Below are 7,237 nucleotides of genomic sequence, written 5' to 3' on the forward strand. Positions count from 1 at the left end.
GAAGTAGAGGAGCGAGGGGGAGGGAGGTCCAGAGAGCGAGGGAGAAGTGAGAGGGGGTCGGGGGCTGCGTGGCGTCGTGGGAGGGACCAGGGAAGGAGGAGGCAGCCAGGCAGGGAGGAGGTGGCCGGGGCGCGTGGCCGCGCGCGCCGGGCGCGTGCCCGTCCTCCTGGCAGAGGAGGAAGGCGACAGGGGGGTAGCGGTGGCGGGCTGGGCCGCCAGCTGGAGTTGGGCCAGGTAAGTCCTTCTGCTCTTTTTTTAAATTTCCTGTTCTGTTTTATTTTTATTTAATTCTTTTGCCACTGTTTTGAATTTAAAATAATTCAAACAATGCCAAAAACTCCTCTGAATATTTTTTATTTTGCTAGATGGACTTTTCCAAAAGCTCATAAAAATATTTCAGGGGTATTTGAAATTATATTCTAATTATATGAATATAATTCAAATTCAAATAGCTAATGAATTAAATCCAAAATCCCAAAAATAATTCCTTAAAAATGTTCAATATTTTGGTTGGGACCAGAACCCTTGCCAAAAATTATCAAACATTTAAGAAGAGCATTCTGGAACAATGGATGAGATTTTTAGGGTTTTTGCCCTTCTTTTATTTAGGGTTTTGAGGCTTCCAATTTTCCTCAGTTCAAGTTTCAAAAATATAGACATGATGCACACATGAAGCTAGCCTAGAGCACTACCAGCAGCTAGGGATGTGACAACTCACCCCTACTAAACAAAAATCTCGTCCCGAGATTCAAGCGTAGGGTAAGATGAAGGGGAAACGCAAACTAGTATAATCTTCACGATCCAGGGTGCACTTCATAAGAGCGTTGATTCGATCACCATCATTGTCTTGATGTCTTGCTTTGAGAACTTCAGCTAATCATGACAAGAAGAGGAAAGGGCAACTCTAGAAGGATCGAACTTCTCGAAGGTCGAACAACTCACGGAATGAGACATAGAACCATCTCTCGGGTGGAGACACGAGATACACATCAAGAGGGGTGGAAAGAAACGGATGACGAAGGTTCACTAGGTGGACAACAATTCCACACTTAAAAAGGTGGTAAACGATTGTCAATGTAGCGAGGAGTTGAGTTGCCATGATACCACGACGAAACATCCTGGAGGAGGGTGATTCGTAGATTATTACCTTAAGTGGCAAAAAGAATTACCTTTGATATAGAGATCATTGAGACTCTCTATATCAGCCTAAGGCAAATCACAGCAATCGATTGGCGGGGGTCGGTAGAATGGCATACTCGGACTTGGATGATGTGGATTACCTTGTTGAAAACAACGTAATGGATGAATTTGCTTACCACCGGAAATGGAAGAGACCCATGGTAGAATGGCACATTGGCGGTGCAAGCTGGGAACGAAATGCAAATGCTGGGAATGATTCTGGTAACTGGGGAAGAACCCAACAATAGAGAGTGGATTCCCTGTTTGAAAAGGTCATAGCATTGCCGAGGAAACTGAGAGGAATCCCAGTTAGTGCCGATGGTAACACGTAACGCTTGTGCGTGCTCTCAAGAACTTGAGCATTTCCATAATCATCAAGGTTTTATCAACATCCGTGTCAAGGGAGCTGACAACACAACATACTACCATGATGAATAGCGATGGGCGATGCAGATGCAAAGGAGGATAACACTTTCTCAGATTTCACCTTAGCGAGGCCAAGGAAACAAAATCTGGATGATCGACCGAGAGACATTTAGCACTCCGCTTCTAATGTTCTCCTTGATGTGCTAGTGTAACCCATTCATAGATATGGTTTGATATCTAGAACATCAAGTAAAAAGGTCGGACTTCGGGATCTCAAAATCCATAGGGGCAACTAGGGAGTAAATCCTACGAAATCCCTATGGGGAGGTGGCCAACTTCCTCAATCAAGATATTATAATAATAGGTCTTCCGGTTGGGTGTGTTGGCCACGACATCCACTTTACCGGTTATCGAGGGACCAATATTATAGTTCTTGGAAAATGTTCCAACCATCATATCTGCCTGAGATTCAGATCTGGTTGGTGTCAGGATATTCCAGACTATTCGAGTCTAGGAAGACAAATGAAAGTTTGCAACACAATTCGACGAGACAACGCTGCGAGATTCTCGGGGAATGAACTACGATAGTAAGCTCCAAAACATGAGCTGGTTCTGCTACAAACATGTGAACACGCTGTCCAAGACAAGCATGACCACAAAGTAGTCTTATAATAAAACACTACCGAGTTCAGGACGGGGAACCATCATTAATGACATCGAAGTCTCCACGCGTGGAAGTCCAAAGAGTTCACCTTGGACAGACTCCTTTATCTTTGAACAACTCAATCAGTGGCTTGGTGTGCTAGGATATACATATAGAATGGAGGTTGCAAATCTCCAGACCACAGAATACTTCGCACGTATGCATGACTGACTTGGGATGATTCCAGAGGAAGCAAAACTAACCTTCTCAAATCCGCGGCGGCAACTTTCACCAAATGCACGTGTATAAGAGGAAGTCACTCCTTTCATCAAACAAATACTTCATGAGCTAGCATGAAGAAAATGCTTTCAAAAGTTTCCAACACTAGCTTAATGTTCAACAAAATCATGGAGGAGATAAGGATGTTGTCAATGGGCTCAACAACAATTCTTCCGGGTTTCCCTTTAAAAGGAATTCCATAGTTAAGAGAACAAGTGATAGCATTGGTCAGACCCAAAAGATATAATGGTGTATGCTCGAGGGATCAACCACGAGTAAGACAACCTTACGAATATCGTTGGTTCTGGTCTGATTGGATGATAGCCCATACTCAAATCAAAGATGGGGTAAGACAATAGGTCCAACAACTGATCACAAGGACCAATTAATGAAGATATCATCTTTCTTCAACACACACACATACACAAAAAGATATCCCTTAACATGAACTAAGTCAGACAGGCTTTTATCTTCCAACTCTCCAAGTTGTTGTTTGGCTTAACCAACTAGCTCAGGGGTATCTAACACCGATTCTTGGAGAGAAAGTGGTTCACAAGAAACCAACTTGATCACGAGCTCAACATAACAGTCAGGTGACAGCCTGGTGATACTTTCGAGAAGATATTCGGAAAATCACGAACCACCGGTATGTTACTAAACTTGAGAACAATCTTGCCTTTGAGGGCAAGACGACATGATCAAATGAGTGAGGACTTGAAATAATTCCTAACTCATTGGTCGAGGAGTGCACCAGAAATAGGGACTAGGTAGCACAATCAGTCTTAGGGTGACGATTCAACAATCGACACGCTAAGAACGAGGTTATCGTCCATTTAACTACCAAGCAATAGAGTTGCTAGCAGTATTGACTTCATACACCATAATTCATTTGTCGGCATTCCGGTTACAATAACACAGGATCCGAGGAATGAACAATGATGGCAAGAAGTATCACTGTACCAAGAGTTCATAGGATGGTGTGCAATTCCTATAACAATCTCGATATAAAATAAGGTAATACTCCAAGGTAGAACAAAACAAAAGCTGGATTAGCAATTTGATCTGCGGAGCACAACTTCTTTGACCCAATCCTGGATATGGAAGAGGTACTGGAGTTTGTTTCTCCTAGTCATTCTGCGATAAAATGGCTTGACGGACCACAAGAGTAATAGGCATTGATAAACGAGCGCACGCATACTCTTGACTATCAATTGATAGACGAAGGTCAGTAGACAACTAAAGAGGGACAACTCAAAGGAACACACGATTTTCTGAGTTGTGGATGCATGGTTTGGCATGTCGAACGAATTCAACATATTTCTTCCGGGCAATCCATGCGGAAAGGTAGAACTGGCAGAGCCACAATATATAATGGAGAACTCATCAAGAGCACTCTTGTTGTCATCTTTTGGTTCAGAAGAACTCCTGCCAAGAATGGTTCATGGTAATTGGAAGAAGGATATACCACGAACCTCGAGGACTATCGCAAAGTTACTAATATCCTAAAGGAACTAGCAACACTATCAACATGAAGTAAGTAGAGTGAATCTCGGGTTCAAAACCCGGGAATAGAATACCTACTACTAAGTAGCATCACGGAATGCTTTCGAGAATAAAGGCCAGAATCTCACACTGGGAACACAAAACGTTGCTAGATTACTAGGTGACTCCCTAAATACCTAGGGTCATAATAGTAACTCCAACATAATGTCAAGGCAATGGAATACCTCAACTCAACAATTAGTGTGATTGAGCTGGCATAAAGGAACATCGAAACCAGAGGGAAAGGATTTTGCAAATGCATCAGACTATTTAGAAACCTGGAATGACTCGGATAGCATAACGGCTGTAAATGCTCAGAAAAGATTTGAGACATTCACAAAAATGGTGGCATAACCACTCAGAAGCACAATATCACGGTTTCGAGATCAACAATTAACATACGGAAGCAGTAAAAACTGAACAGAGGCTTAAGTCCAAAAATCTTATAAGTCTGCGGATTAGTAACACGTGATCCTGATAGAAAGAAGAGATAGCCTAGTTCTTAATCCCCGTAGAAGAGAAGATGATGACTCAGATCAGAAGGCATAAGGTGTAAGGAGTAAAAAGAGCCTTACGTTCCATCCCACAATCAATTCCCTTATATAACTAAAGAATTTCTAGACTCAACTTCGACCAGTTTGGCTTGGTAATCCTACAGGCAGTCAAGCTCTGATACCAATGCTGTCAGGACCCCGACTCAATGCCACATCGATCTAGCATGTAACACCTCATATCACTTTGCGGCCTCAAGCACGGTATTCCCACGGGTGTCGCCTTACCTTTGCCCGGGACCGTTTGCGCCTTTTGGCACACGTATATGATAGTGTCGCTAGCATCCATATGATAAGGAGCCCGGGCTGACATGGCTAGTCGTAAACCCAAAGTGGCACTAACTTACAGGGACAGGCATCCATGACCCAACATCAAACGTGTCGGTCATCAGCGGGTGAATCCGGGCTGTAGCACTGGGCTAGCAGGACTCCGGTGAACCGGGCTGTAGCGGGCTAACAGGACTCCGGTATTCATCGCGTGACATTTCCCCGAAGGGACAGACACAGGAACGAAGAAGGACACATGCCGGCCAGCCTAAGTGTTCCGGAGCAGTAGCAAGCTACCATGGCTCAGTGGAAACACTAGGAGACATTTTCCGGTAAGAGAGGCTACCAAGGATAAACAACTAGGTTGTCAGATCCCACACATACCAAGCATTTCAATAACATACACACAATATGCTCGATATGTGCAATACAACATGGCATCACAAAATGACTCTACGACTCAAGTAGTTTATTCAATAGGCTCTGAGGAGCAAGATATTACAATCATGGGTCTCATGACCCAACAATCAGAGCATACAAGTCAAAGCACAAGCGGAAGCTTAACATGTCTGAGTACAGACAACTATAAATGAAAAAGGCTGAGAAGCCTGACTATCTACCAGATCCTGCCGAGGGCACAAGATCGTAGCTGAGGTAACAAGCTAAACGTCGAAGACCACGCGGAACTACTAGCGAGACTGAAGTCTCTCTGCAAAAACATAAAATAGGCAAACGTGAGTACAAATGTACCCAGCAAGACTTACATCAGAACTAACTACATATGCGTCATTATCAACAAAGGGGATGGTGGAGGTTTAACTGCAGCAAGCCAGCTTTGACTCGGTGGCTATCCTAAACTACAATTGCAAGTAACTCTTTGAGGTGGCGCACACGAGTCCACATATTCACCATATCAATACACCACTATGGATCCGCTCCCGTCCCCCTACGAGAACGCCATCCATAGCACTCACGCTTATCTTGCGTATTTTAGAGTATCCACTTTCACTTGTCTATGAACTATGCAAGGGGTCCAAGTTTCCATATCCGAGGAATCCGGCTATTCGAATAGATAATGATAACCCTGCAGGGGTGTACTTCTTCACACACACTCTCGCCACTTACCGCCCTGTACACGTCATGTACCTCGGCAACCTTCAAGCGGAAGCCGGGCGAGGAAGTCGGCCACGACCTGACTAACCGAACAAGTCTCTAGCCCAGGTTTATCGCCTATTCGGGTTCCATCCGCAAGGAGATCCGGCCGGGGTGTCGCTTACGGCCCCAAACGATGTGTGCAGGGTTCCCAAGTCCACCATCCGGGTGCCACTTGGTACACCGGACCACTGTGCCTAGTCTGTCCCAAGCCCACCTGTACCGGGTGCCACTTGGTAGACTACTAACACTACCTACAAACACCAGAAACTAGTTGCAACTCCTGGACAGAGATCATGTTGATTAATAAGTCGAGAGGGGTCGAGTTACCGGAACCCAATGTGTGGTAGTAACTGGTCATGGATCACAAACACAGAACTCAGTTCCTGAGGACGGCTGCAATGAGACAACCCACCATGTACTCCTACATGGCCTCTCACCGCTACCCTTACCAAATCGTGTTCACACACTTAGCTCACACACAGTAGGACATGTTCACACGCCTCTGATTCATCCCCGATGAATCAGACCTGACTCAACTCTAAGCAGTAGCAGGCATGACAAACAAGCATGAATGAGTAGGCACATCAGGGCTCAAAACAACTCCTACTCATGCTAGTGGGTTTCATCTATTTACTGTGACAATGACAGGTCATGCAAAGGATAAAGGGGTTCAGCTACCGCAGCAAGTAACAAATATGTCGTTGTTGTCCTAATGCAGTAAAAGAGAGCAGGAGCGAGAGAGTGGGATTTTATCAGAATGAACAAGGGGGTTTTGCTTGCCTGGCACTTCTGAAGATAATATAGCTCTTCATCGGTGTCATCGAACTCATTGTCGGTATCACGTCTATCGAGAGGGGGCAAGTTCCGGCAACACAGAAGGAACACAATCAATGCAATGCACAATATGATGCATGATCATGACATGGCAAAATGAATGTGTTTTGGGCTAATGCATCTAGCAACAAGTTAAATGGGGTTGGTTTGAATACAAGATTCAAATTCAAACTCCATATGTGATTATTCAAATGCCATTTAATTGATTTGTGCTATACAGCAGCTATAAGTTGTTCTAACATGCATGAAAATGGTACAGATGGATTCCTTGAATTTTTCTGATAATTTTTCATATATAAATTATTTAATTTGGAGTTACGGTTGAATTTCTATGATTTTTAGAAGTTTATACAATTTTCTGGAATTTCAGAATTAAATTAAATCCAGAAAACATTACTGCGTCAGCATGACGTTGGCATGA

Source organism: Triticum dicoccoides, chromosome 3B (assembly GCF_002162155.2).
Source record: "Triticum dicoccoides isolate Atlit2015 ecotype Zavitan chromosome 3B, WEW_v2.0, whole genome shotgun sequence".
Classification (NCBI taxonomy): Eukaryota; Viridiplantae; Streptophyta; class Magnoliopsida; order Poales; family Poaceae; genus Triticum; species Triticum dicoccoides.